This window comes from Lithobates pipiens, unplaced genomic scaffold (assembly GCF_037356315.1).
Source record: "Lithobates pipiens isolate NorthernLeopardFrog02 unplaced genomic scaffold, aLitPip1_a1.2 Scaffold_27, whole genome shotgun sequence".
Lineage (NCBI taxonomy): Eukaryota > Metazoa > Chordata > Amphibia > Anura > Ranidae > Lithobates > Lithobates pipiens.
This window is the reverse complement of record NW_027507788.1, coordinates 76,994,289-77,011,110: the sequence shown is the minus strand read 5'-3', so window position 1 is coordinate 77,011,110 and position 16,822 is coordinate 76,994,289. Positions and strand designations below refer to the sequence as shown.

General features: G+C 45.0%; 1 protein-coding gene across 3 annotated transcripts in view; it reads right to left on the bottom strand.

The window, feature by feature from the left end:
• Positions 1–16,230, bottom strand: part of LOC143933929 (MOB kinase activator 2-like) — a 90,527-nt gene extending 74,297 nt beyond the window's left edge. For 2 of the 3 annotated variants that reach the window (XM_077457085.1, XM_077457088.1), the window contains exon 1: positions 16,082–16,230. The gene's annotated coding sequence lies outside the window, so the exon portion shown is untranslated. The remainder of the gene's footprint in view (positions 1–16,081) is intronic. The other variant, XM_077457086.1, reaches the window with a different exon arrangement.
• Positions 16,231–16,822: the final 592 nt, after the last annotated feature.

Below are 16,822 nucleotides of genomic sequence, written 5' to 3'. Positions count from 1 at the left end.
TCCTGAAACGACATACAGGTTTAATTCACTAAAAGCTCTCAACAACCAGTTGCTTAACACCAAGCCAGTGCAGAGACCCACCACCAAACAGACCTACTAGTGAGACCCCAGAACTAGGCTGCAAAAGGTCAGAGCGAAGTCCACCTCTGACCTGCAGCGACAGGCCCCCAAGAGGGGGGAACAAACAAAGACATACCCACAGTAAAGCAGAGGGTGCCAGTGCACCTTACGTACCTGGGCTGGACCGGTGCTGGGGGCGCCTGTCTCCGCCATAGCTGGCTTGCACTCTTCCATCGTTTGAGTGAGGCAGCTATTTTACAAACAGCTCTCATTTTAAATTTTCCCGGCCGCCGCGTCATCAAGGCCGGCCGGAAGCGGAAGCACACGGTCACCTGACCCGCCCCATGACCCCTGCGTTCCAGGCGCTGAACCACGGCGCCACGCCCCCTCAGAGCGCCCGCGCGTCACCGTGAACGACGCCGTCGCCGCCCGGGACCCGGCGCCGAAAACGGAGCCATGCCGCTGACCTGCAGCGGCCTCCGCCAGCAACAGAGCCCTCCCTGCGCTAACAAGCGGACACCGGGCACCCGACGCCGGCACTCCGAGGGTCCTTACTCCCGTGAGATGGCGGGACCAGGAGCTCCAGGAGTCCTCTCCCCGTGGAGATGCTGCTGGGGGTCAAAGAGAAACAACCTGCAACAAAAGGTAAGCCTTACTCCCCTGCAGAGAGTGTAGCTCTCCCTGGTTCAGGCACATGCTTCCTCCAAGGAGGAAACACAATAACTGAAGCCATGGAGGAGGAGGAGGTGTTTTTAAAGTGGGCATGTGTTTCCTGATTGCAAGGTGGAGCTACACTCTCTCCGGGGTTGTCCTGAAAGGCGATTTGAGAAAATACAGCAATCCCATCTAAGTATTGGCAAACTGCATAATAATAAATATTTGCTTTTGGGTTTAATACAGCTTTAATTTTACCCATTCTATTTGCAGAACACGATAGGAAAGAACAAAGCCAGGAAAACGTACGGCCCCGCCTATACCGTAGTGTACAAAAGGTTATGGGCATATGGTATTTTTGCGGTAATATTTTCCTTCATTCCCAAACAAACAGATTTCCTCCACGTGGCACACTGATCACCCATAAAAAGCATAAGCACACCACCTTCTCCTCTGCATGTCATGATAGGAATATGCTTTGAACGATCGGGAAGTGTGAGCTGTATACAATTTGCAGGAGACTTCAAGCATGCGAGCAGGGTAGCAGATGGCGGCCCAGCACAAGCACAAACATGCTGTGGAGTGGGTGGAATGTCGAAAGAGAAGCGATTGGCTCAGCCACATCCTTGGCTTCCTGTTCCAACCTGTTTCAGACACTCCAGGTGAGAAGGAGGCAGCCGAGAGGTACAAACAATGTGTGGAATGTATGCAAAGCCACAAATATTTACTGAACAAAAAGAACAAACAAGATACTTGGAGGAAATAGATCTTCACAAAATACTCCCACAAGAGTGTGTGTGTGTGTGTGTGTGTGTGTGTGTGTGTGTGTGTGTAAGTGTGTAAGTGTGTAAAAGCACAACATACCAGTGGAAGCCCTTGTTCAAAATAGACTTTTTAGAAAAATATGATCATGCCTTAGTCAGACCATATAACAGCTCAATAGAAACAAGCAATAGTTTTGATTTCCCAAAAAATTATTTTAGATTAGCATTTCCCTATGTACTAGAGCAGCCTCTCAACCTTTTCAACACAGAGGAGCCCTTGAAAAAAAACGTTCTGGTCTTAAGGAAACCATGCTAAAAATGACTATATCTAGAACTCATGGCACATTAGTATGAGGCTCAGTGGAAAAATGTTCCTTATACTTGCAGTTACTGGAAAGAATTACTAGCTAAAAAGATTAATGATGTCAGTAGGGACTTATTTAATGCCCGATCGGATTATATTGCCAGAAAATCTGATCGTGTGTGGGCTCTGACTTTTTCTGTCGGAAATTCCACCGGAAAAAAAATTTGAGAGCGGGATCTAAAATTTTCCGTCAAAAAAAAATCCGATCTGACTTTTTCTGATCGTTTGTAGAGAATTCCAACGGAGAAAGAAGTGCCACGCATGCTCAGATTAAATTATGAGACCAAAAATATTGGCTACTAGCCTCTACGTAGTCCCGTCATACACAACGAATGTCACCTCGTTCTGAATGATCAGATTTTCCGACAACTTTGTCCGACAACCACAGTTTCGAACAAAATCCGTCGGAAAAAGTCAGACAGATTTTGTGGTCGGACAAAGTGTGTACAGGGCATAAGAGCCAAAAATTGCTCATTGGTCAAGCTGGGGAACCTTTTTGAGAAACATGTGCTAGAGAGTATTAACACGCATGTCCTTCAATGGAGAAGAGCAAAGGCCCAAAGTGTCAGACATTAGCAATTGATTGAATCAACAAAAATCATGGTGGGTACTACAGGCAAGTCCCCACCCAATCTAGGGAAAATCCAATTGCCTCCTTGGGGGATTAGGAAGGATTCCCCCCCCCCCCCCCCCCCGTTGGAGCAAATTGGGTCATGCTTTGTTGTTTTGTTTTTTTTGTCTTGCTCTGGATCAACTGTGGGTGTTGGATAGTGTACATGGAAGTTTTCTATTTTTTTTTCTGCATTGGTTGAAATCGATTGACTTTTTTTCAACCAGATTAATTATGTAACTATATGTAGCTATTATTGGGGGATGTGACAAATGCAACTCTTAAGCCCCTTTCACATGGGGCTGTCCGTTTTTACTCCTGTTGATCCCCGCTGAGCCGGCGGATGACAAGTCCATCTCTGCACTCCGTGCAGGGATGGTCCTGTCAGGGAGACCGCTCTCCTCTATTGGGGGGGGGGGGGAGGAGGAGGAGGAGGAGGAGGAGGAGGAGGAGTAAATCAGATGATTACGGACCGCCTGTCCATTTTCATCCAATCCGATCGATGGAAAATAGGACATCCACCCATCTGGATTTTGCAGATCAGATGTCACCGCCAACATCCGATGCACCATAGAGCGGGATCGACCATTCAGATCCGCCTGAAAAAACAGACAGGCGGATCTGAACAGTCCGCAGATGTGAAAAGGGCCTTAAATGGCAATACACGGAGCACATGTCACTTGGTTCCTGGTTAAGAGACCAAAATGCACTTATTTGGTGACCCTTTTGGCGCCTTCCTGTCCATCCTTCAAAATGAAAAATAACAAAGGAGCCAAGTGGAAAATCTATGGTCGAACAGTGTCTGCAACCAGATACGGGCACTTTTTGGGTATTTTAGCAGCTGGCTGTCAAAATACTATAGCCAAGTGGAAGAGTTGTCCATCTGCGCTGTGTAGCATAGATGGAGCTTGCGAGGCTGAACAGAAAAAAAAAAAAAAAATCTATACACGTATGGCCACTATTTGGCTAGCCATAAACATTTACAAGAGAAATCATTCAAATTCCCCCATCCACACTAAATAGCATGAATGTAGAAACCTCCATTGCCAGTTAAAACATATTCAAGCTGTCTAAACATTCAAACAAAAGCAGTCAAGCTATGTTTCACCCAGCTCCTTTTATTTTTTAATCAAAGGTTATCAAGCCATGTAGTGCCAATTTGGCTACCCCAAATTCAAGCCATGCATGGCCAGCATCATGCATTTGTTGGGGTTTTAGGTCTATTTTACACTTACGCTTGTGGCAGCGGTAAGAACAGGCAAGTGTGTCGCATTTTTACCGTATGTGTAGATAAGGTATACACACACACACACAGGCAAAAAAATAAAAATAAAAATCTCTCTTCTGTTGCATTTCGTGGACAGTGATGCGTGGCAAATGTGATCTATTCAAGATCAAAAATGCACAAAACCCCCAAGGAAAAACAAAATGGGACCTTTTCGGCCCCTATAGAGACTTTAATAGGTGCACCTGAAAAAAAACGCTTTTAGGCCTAAATGACAAGCTCCTCCGAGTAACTAGCTTTCTATTGGCTAAATTAAAAAAACGCTGAAGTCTGAATATGCCAGAAAAAACACTCTACAAAATCGCCTGATTCTCAGATGTGAATGCAGCCATAGACTGTGTTTGTCCTGTAAAATTACTTATGTTAAAAACATCTGTTTGACTCACCGCAGAATGATCCCATTGTTATTAGTCATTAACAATCAATTTTGTACCTTGAATGTTATGCCATCCATGTTCCAATGTAAGTAGATCCCGTATATATACAGAGGTAGATACATAGCTCAACACTGCAAAAGTTACATCAGGTCAGGCAATATGGCATATACATCTTCAACCATCACGATCCGTGACTTGCCAACTCCATTTGGAAACCACCAAAAAAAATACTATTGTTCTCACATTTCTATCACTTCCACTTTTTGAAAGTGAATCAGGCTACTGAAATCACCAGCAATTAATAACTAAAAGCTGTTATTACTGGCTAAGCAAATTAAATTAAAATTAGATCCTATTGTTTAACCACTTGCTTACTGGGCACTTAAACCCCCCTCAGTCCCAGACCAATTTTCAGCTTTCAGCGCTGATGCACTTTGAGTGACAATTACGCGGTCATACAACACTGTACCCAAATGAAATTTTTATCATTTTTTTCCCACAAATAGAGCTTTCTTTTGGTGGTATTTAGTTACAGCTCGGAGTTTTATTTTTTGCTAAACAAACAAAAAAAGATGCAAAAAAGATGCAAAAAAAAAAAAAAAAAAAAAAAAATCATGTTTTAATAGTTTGTTATAAAATTTTGCAAACGGGTCATTTTTCTCCTTCATTGAAGTGCGCTGATTAGGCGGCACTGATAGGCTGCATTGGTGGGCACTGATGGGCTGCATTGGTGGGCACTGATGGGCTGCATTGGTGGGCACTGATAGGCATAGTTAAGGCGGCACCGATGGGCACAGATAAGGTGGCACTGATGGGCAAAGATGGGCACAGATAAGATGGCACGGATGGGTGGCACGGATAAGTGGCACGGATGGGCACTGATAGGTACCACAGATAGATGGGACTGATGGGCACTGATAGGTGGCACTGATAGGTGGCTCTGATAGGTGGCACTGCTGGGCACTGATGGGCGGCACTGCTGGGCACTGATGGGCGGCACTGCTGGGCACTGATGGGCGGCACTGGGGTGCAGCACCTTTGAGGCAGATTTTGGGTGGCACTGTGGGTGGCACTGTGGGTGGCACTGTGGGCACTGCTGGGTGGCACTGTGGGCACTGCTGGGTGGCACTGTGGGCACTATGGGCACTGCTGGGTGGCACTTACTTTATTTCAGGATGGCACTGCGGGTGGCAGGTGGGCACTGGCAGGGGGCAGGTGTCCGTTTAAATTGCTGGCCGTGATCGGGACTGATGTCCCGAACACGGCCGCCGGCGATCGGCTTTTTTTTTTTCTCCTCGCGCTGTCAGCGCGAGGAGGAATACTAGCCGATTACCGGCTCCGTTTTATCACATGATCAGCTGTCATTGGCTGACAGCTGATCACGTGATAAGGGGTCGGGATCGACCCCTTACACGGATCGGTGATCAGGCGAGTCTCACGGACTCGCCGATCACAGAGCGCGCCGCGCGTGCCCCTCAGGGGGCGCGCAGGCCGCTCGTAACCGGGACTACGTCAATAGACGTAGTCCCGGAAATGTGGGTCCGCGCTATTGCCGTCATTTTGCAATAGCGCGGATCCCAAGTGGTTAAAGCTGAAATATTGTCTAAATGCAAGCCTAGCATTATTAATATAGAATCTTGGGATGCTTTGTGTATTTCTTCCACACCTGTGCAGTAATCCAGTGCAGGAGCTTCGTGTAATAAAGACCAGTCACTCCTACTCTCTCTCCCTGTGCATGGTGACTGGTCTCGTCTCTGCTCCCTCCTGTAGTTTTCTGCCGGTAGTGGGTGTGGCCTGCTGGGTCCCTCCCACAACTCTGCTCAAACTATGTGCAGCACAGAGATGAAGCCGCTGCCAATTTTTACAAGGCAATATCTGGGTTTGCAAAGGCACTTGGTACATGCAAAGTGTATTTCTATTCTTTGTGGTTATCGAGGAATATATTTAAATGGTCATTTTGTGCATGGAGTTCAGCTTTAAATTTAATATTGTTGGACACATACCTGCATATTCCTAATACGATGCGGGAAACACCCCTGATCCATGCACGTTTCACACATCACATTTAAAAAAAATCACACTGTCCTTGGGTGTCAGTGCAACCTTAACGACGCCCCAAAAGCAGCACATTTGTATCCACCGGTCCATATGGTACAGAAGTACTATGCAATTTGGTTGTAATGCAGTTCCAATATTGCTGCATGCATGTCTTGTCTGGTGCGATGTGATGCTATTAGAGCCCATTCAAAATGAGCTCAAGTCGCACTGCACTAAATCGCTTGTGAATTGAACAGAAATGTTAATGTGGTGCTGTTCCTTTGAGATTTCCCTATAGTTCACAGTAGTGATTATTTTTCTTTACAACCCCTTTAATTGAACAAGCTGAGGTTAGAAGTGGATTGGTTTATATGCAGAAGTGAGCCTGATTGTACACTCTCCAGCTTTAGTAAATAAAACCCGTTGTTAGTAACTTGCATAGCTTATACCACAGAGACATTTGCTCTGTTCAATGATGGTCGGCTACTCTCAGTGATCCTTTGTGAGCTATTTTAGTAGTGCAATGGATCTAAAAATCGACCACGGAGCCCTGAACGAGTTTACCTGCATTTTAACACATTATAGAGTCTATTGCCGGATCAAAGTACATGAAGTGTGCACACAAAACACACTTCAGATGCATCTTTGACTTGAGGCGACTCTGTCGCTAAATTACAAAGTTTAAAAAAAATGTGGCCCCTGCAACAGAAGGTGTTGATGGCTCCAGCATTGCAAAGTTGAAAGAATCTTCTGAACTCAAACACTTTTAACCACTTCAATACAGGGCACTTAAACACCTTCCTGCCCAGACCAATTTTGAGCTTTCAGCGCTGTCGCACTTTTAATGACAATTGCGCGGTCATGCTACACTGTACCCAAATTACATTTTTATCATTTTTTTTCCCCACAAATAGAACTTTCTTTTGGTGGTATTTGATCACCTCTACGGTTTTTATTTTTTGCGCTACAAATAAAAAAATACCGAAATTAAAAAAAAAATTAAAAAAATGTTTTTTTTGTTTCAGTTTCAAAACTTTGTAAATAAGTACGTTTTCTCCTTCACTGATGGGGCTACACTGATTGGCACTGATAAGGCGGCACTGATGGGCACCAATGAAGTGGCACCAATGAGGTGGCATTGACGGGCACTCATAGGTGGCACGGGTGGGCACTCATAGGCGGCACGGGTGTTATACTGTACCAATGGATGCCAATCAGTGCCAAACAATAATGCATGCCAATCAGTGATGCCCATTGTGGGCACTGATTGGCATCCATTATGGGCACTGATTGGCATCCATTGTGCTGACTGGCATCCCTGGTGGTCTAGGGAGGATTACCTTTTGCTGGGCATCCCTGGTGGTCTGGTGGCGTCCCTGGTGGTCCAGTGTGGGCTGTGCTGATAATCGATCAGCACAGACCCCCCCTGTCAGAGGAGCAGCCGATCGGCTCTCCTCTACTCGCCTCTGACAGACGCGAGTGAGGAAAAGCCGATCACCGGCTCTTCCTATTTACACTGTGATCAGCCGTGATTGGACACGGCTGATCACGTGGTAAAGAGTCTCCGTCGGAGACTCTTTACCGAGATCGTAGTTGCCGGGTGTCAGACTGACATCCCGCAACAACGATCGCCGCGATGCGCGCCCCCGGGGGCGCGCAGCGGCTCATAATCCTGATCACGTCATATGACGTCCGATCAGGATTATGAAACCACTTTGCCACCGTCAATTGTCTATAGGGCGGGCGGCAAGTGGTTAAGAGAGCTAGATTCCTGGTCTTGCACAGCACAATGTGAATACTTCCACCATCCCCTACATCACTACAGGATACAGTAGGAACATTGATGCTATGCCATGTAATGCCAATCTGCTGCTAACAAAGCAAACAGAATATTGGCATGCATTAAAAAGGGGATTCAGTCCAGAGATAAAACTGTAATTCTCCCACTCTACAAGACTCTGGTCCAGCCGCACGTAGAGTATGCTGTCCAGTTCTGGGCAACCGTCCTCAGGAAGGATGTACTGGAAATGGAGCGAGTACAAAGAAGGGCAACAAAGCTAATAAAGGGTCTGGAGGATATTAATTATGAGGAAAGGTTGCAATCACTGAACTTATTCTCTCTGGAGAAGAAGAGACGGTTGAGGGGGGATACGATTTCAATGTACAAATACCATACTGGGGACCCCACAATAGGGATAAAAAAAATTTGCAGAAGAGAGTATAACAAGAGTCGTGGCCACTCATTAAAATTAGAAGAAAAGAGATTTAACCATAAACTACGTAGAGGGTTCTTTACTGCAAGAGCGGCAAGGATGTGGAATTTCCTTCCACAGGCGGTGGTCTCAGCAGGGGGGCATTGATAGTTGCACCTGAACAACCACAACATACAGGGATGTATTACAATGTAATACTGACATAATCACACACATAGGTTGGACTTGTGTCTTTTCTTCAACCTAACCTACTATGTAGTGGGATCACAGCTTGAAGTGTCAGATTCAGAAGATTCTTCCTTCTTCTCCCCAATACAATAGTGATCGGTTACATAGTTAGGTTGAAAAAAAAAAATAAAAAAAAAAAAGAAGGACACAAATGCATCTAGTTCAACCAAAAGAAAAACAAAAATAAAATAAAGTAAAATCCCACATACACAATCCTTCACCCACAGTTGATCCAGAGAAAGGTGAAAACCCCCCAGAAAAGCAGGATCTAATGTGCTACAGCAGGGAAAAAAATTCCTTCCTGATCCCACAAGAGGCATACAGATTTTTTTTGGATCAACTTTACCAATAAAATGTTAGTATCCAGTTATATGATGTACATTTAGGAAGAATCCAGGCCTTTTTTAAGCAATCTGTTGAGTTGCCAGAACCACCCCTGGAGGGAGTCTATTTCACATCTCTTACTGTGAAGAAAGTATTCCGTATTTGGAGATGAAATATTTTTTCCTCCTGACGTAAAGCTTGTCCTCCGTTATGATCTTAAAGCAGAGGTCATCCCACTGCTGCAAAAATGAAAAGCCAGATGCTGCACTTACTGCAGCTGCTGACTTTTAATAAATGGGCCATTTACCAGTACTGGAATCCAGCGATGTTGGCACCGCAGCTGATGTTTCCATCAGCTGTCAGGTGCATGGCGCCTCCTTTGTGATAAAGGGAACCCAGCAGTGAACCCTTACTGCTTCACGCTGGGAACCCTACTGGGCATGTGCGAGGCTCCGCTCCTCTCTCCTACTAGCCTGGTGGCTGGGGAAGGAGGAGGGAGCCCAGGCGGTGACGTCAATACCCATGGCTGAGGCTCCTGGAAGTTTGAACAGGATACCTGTGAAAGACAGGTATCCTGCACACCCCCCCAAGGTGTCAATTGGGGGGGGAGGGGGGGGTACAACAAGCACTTTTGGGTGGAACTCCACCTTAAAGTGAATAACTCAACCACTTATGTATTTGTACACGTTGATCACCCCCCCCCCCCCCCTTAATCTCCTCTTCTCAAGAGGGAATAGGTTCAGTTCCTTTAATCTTTCCATATAGCTGAGCGCCTCCATGCCTCTTATCAGGTTGCCCTTCTCTGCACTTTTCCAGTTTCTCGATATCCTTTTTGAGAACTGGTGCCCAAAACTGAACTGCCTATTCCAGATGAGGTCTTACTAATGATTTGTACAGGGGCAAAATTAGGTCTCCTTCTGGAGTCCATACCTCTCCTAATACATGAAAAGACTGCTCACTTTGGAAAGCACAGCTTGGAATTCCATGCTATTATTGAGCTTATGATCTACCGAAACCCACTGATCCTTCTCCACCATTGATTCCCCCAGTTGTACTCCCCCCTAGTATGTATTATGCATGCATATTCTTAGCCCCCAAGTGCATAACTTTACATTTATCAACATTAAACCTCATTTGCCACTTAGTTGCCCAATTAGACAGAGCATTGAGGTTGGCTTGTAAATTGGAGACATCCTGCAAGGAAGTTTTTCCACTGCATAGCTTAGTGGCATCTGCAAAGACAGAAATGGTACTTTTTATCCCAGACCCAATATCATTTATAAAGATATTAAAAAGTTAGGGTCCCAGCATGGAACCTTGGGAACACTACTGATAACCCTAGACCATTCATTCTTTGAATTCTGTCTTTTAGCCAGTTTTCCATGCATGGGTTGCAAGAGAGGTGAGTATTAGAGCTTATTCACACATGCGTTGCTCTGTGAAGAGTGACCTTCATTCAGATTGCTCCTCAGAGATCATTTGACAGGCAGTGAGGAGGCATTGTATCACCTCCTCACTGTTTTAACCCCTTGAAACCCCTGCACTAGAGTGTTGCAGGTGCATGCATTGCACAAAGTTGAAGGGTGCGTTGCGGAGCAGCCCCATTCACTTGAAAGGCTTGTGTTCAGCAGGCGCTATGCCTGTCAACCAGTTTTTATATTAATAAGTTATGTATAGCCTGTACTTCTACGTTAAGGGCTGATTTTGATGTTCATCTAAATCTCCCTTTCCTCTGAAGCTTGATCTGTGTCCGGATCGCGCTTCAGAGGCTACTGACAGGTGGTGAGGTAGCGACGCGACGATGTCTCACCGCATGTTTTAGTCCCATTTTTTCCTGACAAATGTGCTGCAACTTCGTGCACTAAAAGCAGAGGGTGTTTGCAGTGCTTCCCCATTTGCATGAAATGTGCAGTGTGTGGCAGGCTTGCGACCAGCAGATAGCTACGTGTAGCGTAAGCAACCACGGTACCTAAATACCCCGTCTGCTGCCTAATGCAGCTTAAAAGGGGCAGTTGGCGGGCAGCAAAAATGCAGCTCAACTGTGCATCCCCCCCAAACCGCACGTCTAAACTAGGCCAAGTGCTGCATTCTTCCGATTGACCACCAATGTAAGGGGAAATTTCCTTACTGACCCCAATTAAAATTGGTTTTAATAAGGGAGAAAAGGTTGAAAGAGGCCAGAATCACCGTTAAGGGGCCATGTAGAATGACATCAATATTTTACTGATTAATGAAGGATTCATAATGCAGTGGATTTTCTGCAGTCGTAATGCATATTATACACACACACAATGATGTCAGATCCTGTATTAGCCCTGGTTCACACCAGTGCAGCTTTGAAGTCGCACTACTTTAGCGCAACTTCAAAACTGGCTATCAGTGCGATTTCATTTGCGGCTTGCTGACATCCGTTAGCAGATGTCAATGCAAGTCACACTGGAATAGAGTAGGAACCTTTTTAAAGTCACTGCGACTCAAGTTGATTGAACAGTTCCATTGCCGCAAATGGGGTGTGATTTGTTATGTGACTTAACTGTCAAGTCGCGCGGGTGTGAGCCAGTGCTCAGCCTACTTCCAGGTACATACAATGCATTGTACAAATAATCACTTCAATCATCCGATCACATGAAAAGCAAATTTCCATATCGGCTCCACGTGGCTGGACAAATCATTGTTTGTAAATATTGGACTCCTCAGGCAGACTGTTTATAATCAATTGATTATCCCAAAGAAGATAAAAAAATAAAAAAATAAAAAAAACACAAACAAACACACCACATGAACAAGACTGCTACTGAGGACATCTAAAAACTGACGAAGCTGAAACAAATCTACTTTAAACAATACGGAAGTCACAAACTTCTTACCATCCCTTTAGTGTCAGTGGCTCAGGACATTCAAACCCTTGGTGCCAGGCTCCAACATTACAACCATTTCCTCTTTTGTATAAACTGGTCAGTTATCACATTCCCCTACTCTGCACAATTACTTCTAACACTAGATTTACACCTATGCATTTTTGTGGGCCGCATTTACGCAGGCATGGCAACCCATTCAAATTAATGGCCTGTCACATCGGCGTTTTCACAAGAAAAAAAAAAAAAGTGCATGCACCTTTTCAAAACAGCAGCAGCAGGGAAATTTCCCTGCAGTTCCTACACCCACACTGCGATTTTACATGCGTTTTCCAGAACAGTGCTTTTTCACTGCAGATGTGGGAATCACTACAATTCCCACACGCAGAAGTGTGAACCTAGCCTTACTGAATATATACTGAAACACACAACAGTACTAGGAGGATGGGCAATACATACAATCTCATTGTACAATTTACTTTAGATCTATCAAGAATGCAGTGCAAAGGCCTGCCTGATTGGACACTGACTGAATTGATAGCTTAGCTTTGTACCTCTAGAGATAGTTTTGTTAAGAGTAATGAAGATTATATAATCCAATGAGTGAGTGGGCAGTTGAAAGTGTGCAGATTACATAGTTTACAGACACACAGTACAAACACCACAATGACAAAGAGATATCACTACAAAGCTCACCATACATGTTACAATCTCTGTACAATCCACTTAAAGCTAGCCATACCATGCACATTTTTATTGTACAATCTCCTGTAGATTCACCAAAATTTGCAATATGAGGTCAAATGTAAAAATAAAAAAAAATATTTAATTAGCATCAAGTCAGGCAGGATAGCCTATACCACATAGTTGATGGTATATTTAAAGGAGATTTTACAACCAGATTGTAAGTGCAGGCATATGCAATTAGCGGACCTCCAGAAAAACTACAAGTCCCATCGTGCCTCTGCCGCTGGGTGTCATGCTTGTGGTTGTCAGTGTCTTGCTATGCCTCATGGGACTTGTAGTTCTGCAACAGCTGGTGGTCCGCTAACCGCATATCCCTGGTATAGTATATAGCCAACCTTAGGATCACCACACACCATTCAATCTGATTGTACAATCAAATGATATATCAACAAAATGATGTAATATCAGGAACTACCTAATCTAAGCAAAATCAATGTGTATTCAATCATGCAGACCATTAAGCCTAGTGCACACCAACAGTTTTTTCTTTTGTTCAACTCAGCAGGCTGAACAAGAAAATAATTGACAGCTCAGGTCGGAGCCGATGTACTAACAGTCTGATGTTGGTACAGCAATAGCCCCTACTGTACTATTGTGTTCCCTGCCATTGTCTGAGAGCGCTGACAGGGACCCGGTTGATAGACTTTTTTCGGTCACGTCCCTGCGATGGAAGCCGGCAGGAGTCTGTCGGACCAGCTGCATGTTGGCCGGTTACTATTGAACCAGCTGATGCCGCCCGACATCAGTCTATGTGTACGGGGCTTAACACTCCATAGTTGTTTTAGACGTAAAGCCCAGCACACAGGTTACAATCACCCTTAGATTTACCAACAACTACGCAGTGTAAGGTCTGGGGGGGTGTCAGCCTGTCAGTGCTCAGACCATACGCTGCACACTGCATCAAATTGGTCTGCATGGCTCTCGTCCCAGAAGGGAGCCTCTTCTAAAGATGATGCACAAGAAAGCCCACAAACAGTTTGCTGAAGACAAGCAGACTAAGGACATGGATTACTGGAACCATGTTCTGTGGTCTGATGAGACCAAGATAAACGTATTTGGTTCAGCGCGTGTAAAGCGTGTGTGGCGGCAACCAGGTGAGGAGTACAAAGAAAAGCGTGTCTTGCCTACAGTCAAGCATGGTGTTGGGAGTGTCGTGATCTGGGACTGCATTAGTGCTGCTGGCACTGGAAAGCTACAGTTCATTGCGGGAACCATGAATGCCAACATGTACTGTGACATACTGAAGCAGAGCATGACCCCCTCCCTTTGAACATCACGTGTGACGAAACATGTCGGGCAGTGCTACGCACTGATGCCATTGCGCTCCACGTGATCCTGGAAAGGAGGAAGGGTGTAGGCTTGTTCCTTTGTCGGCAATTGCTTTTATTCATGCGCATCTTGCTTTTACTTCTTGTAAGTAACCGGCTGTTTTTTCAATAAAAGATATCCTTGCGGTATTACACTATTGGAGCTTTTGATTTATAGGATTACCTCCCACCCCTAGATATTTTGGACGTCCTGCTGCAAGGGGAGATTTACTATCCTATTATCCTGGAGGCTCGGTTGTCATCATTATAACCCACAGAGGAAGTCTGCCTGCTTTGACCAGCCTAGAGATAGGTGGTCCCGACGATTCGGTAAGAGTCGCAGACTACCGCGTGGGATGTATCACAGAAGAGTTTCATCAACTCACTTGGTGGCGGAGAATTTATGTCTGCTATTTTTGAACTTTACTATATTCAAAGGACTCAGTCACTGTTTTTTTGCTCTTGCATTTAAATCGATTATGTGTTATTTTTCACGTTGCTTGTTATAAACACCTTTATGTTTGTTTTGTTTTTTACTTTATAGTGTGTCATAGCACTACCAGCATATTATTTCAGATTGTATTTGCTTTAGACCAGCGCGATTTTATATTTAGTGTAAGGTCTTGCCTGATTGGATACATTAAGCAGGTCCTCCTATTACATTGTTTTTGGTAAATCTGAAGTTGATTATACAGGATGTAGTGACCCTAAGGCTGACCATAAACTATACAATCTCCTTCCGATCTACCATTAACTATGTAGCGTCAAAGCCTGTCTGACCAGTTTATACAAAAGAGGATACAAACTGAATCAGGTGCTTAGGTGTGTCCTCAGATTACACACGTTTTGGTAACTCTAAAAAGGTGTCACCATACACATTACAATCAGACCATACAATCAACTATAGATTTACCAAAACTATGTAACACGAGCATATAGTTACATAGTCAGCACTTGATCTATCCAATGGGGTAGGCGTTTAAGCTGGTCATACATGGTTCAAAATTTGACCGGGTCAGCCAGGACCAACTGATAGCCCATGCATAGATGAAATATCTGGTTGTAAACATGTTGACCTATCGAATGACTTAGGTACAACCAGCCTGTCGAGTTTTAAGCCACTAGCTAGCACTGATCAGTGTATTTTGATGGCAGAGAATGCCCCCAGAAGAATAAAATAGCACAGCAGGGAGGATTCCCCCCCATCTACATCAAATGTGTAGATGGGGAAATCGGTTAATTCAACTCGATGGCTAATAATAATAATAATAATAATAATAATGTACCATGTATGGCTAGCCTTACTGATTGGCAATAACATTATGACTACCCATCACAAGCAAACGACTCCACTAAACCTTTGAAGTTCTGGCACCAAAGCCATCAGTGGCCGAACCTTTAAGTCCAGTAAGTAATGGTATGGGGCCTCCATGGATCAGACATGTCTTTCCAGCACATCCCACAGATACACGATGGATTGAGATCTAGAGGCCAAGTCAACACCCCTATCTTGTGTTCCTCAAACCATTCTTGAATTCATCAAACCAGGCCACCTTCTTTCATTGCTCTGTGGTCAAGTTCTGACGTGTAGGTGCTTCTTGCTGTGGACACATGTCAGCTTGGGCACCCTGACTGGTTTGCATCTACGCAGCCCCATAGGCAACAATCTGTTATGCCACCTATCAGAACGGGCATTCACTTTATCAGCTACAGTAGCTCCTCTATTGGATCAGACTACAGATGCCACCCTTCACTCTCCATGTGAATCAATGAACCTTGCCGGGTCACCAGTTTTCCTTCTTTGGACCACATTTTATGGCTCCTGACCACTGCAGACCCAGAACATCCCACAACAGCTGCAGTTTTTGAGGTTCCCTGACCCAGTCTTCCTATTACAATGTGTTCCTTGTCAAAGATCCTCAAATCCTTCTGCTTGACAATTTTTTCTGCTTCTACCCATCAACTTCAGGGACAACATGTTCACTTGATCCCTAATATATACAACCCACTTCCAGCTGCCATTGTAATGAGATAACCAATGTTATTCACTTTACCAGTCACTGATCACAATGTTATGGCTGATCAGTGTATATGAAATCGTACAATCAGATCGTAACGTGTGTGGAGATCGAATATACAATCAAATCGCTAGGTAAATACTCCATAGAAAAGTCAGGGATGATAATCGGGTGTAACCCATAGACAGGACTATGATCTCCCTCTATATGACACCCGGGGCTCGCAATCTGTTCTCACCTGTCCCGGTGTCCGGCGTCCTCTCCCCACTGGCTCTGGCTCTGGCTCTGGCTCTGGCTCTGGCCGCAGTTCGCTCGGCTTTACAAACATCCGCAGAACAAAAGAGGAAGAACCGGCCGGAGCAGTGCGTGTTCCAGCTCAGCCAACACTCCGCCCTCCCTGTACACAGCACACTCAGCCAGCCAGCCCGCCAATGAACGAGAGCGGAGGAGGAGCCATGTGCTATGGCAACCGAGGACGCATCATGCCCGCCCCTCCAGACAGGGGTCCCAGCTGTTGGCTGCAGTACTGTGATGTCAACCATCACAGGGCTAACTATAGGCAATAGCTAATGACACCAAAGTATCCTTCTTCTGCTCATCACACAATTTTTTTTTTTCAGATGCTTAGATAAATATTGCATGTTTTCAACACTCAAGAGAAATGCGCTGCTCTTTAGCAAATGACTGGGTTCCATCGCCGTCAGGTTCCGTTTACATGTGTCATTAATTGGTAATGCACCCCAAACATGGGAAGCATATACGTGTTTAGCCAAAAGTAAAATGCAACAAAACATGCGATAAAATGGGCAAGCCAGAATATGGCAAAAAGCTACTTTTCACCGTTTGGTGCACGTAGGCAGCCCTTTGAAATCAACAGGCTTCCCTATGCAGGGCTGCTGTTAGAAACCATGGAGCCCCATACAGACAATATGACATGGGGGGCCCCATACAGACAACCTGACACAGGGTCCCATACAGC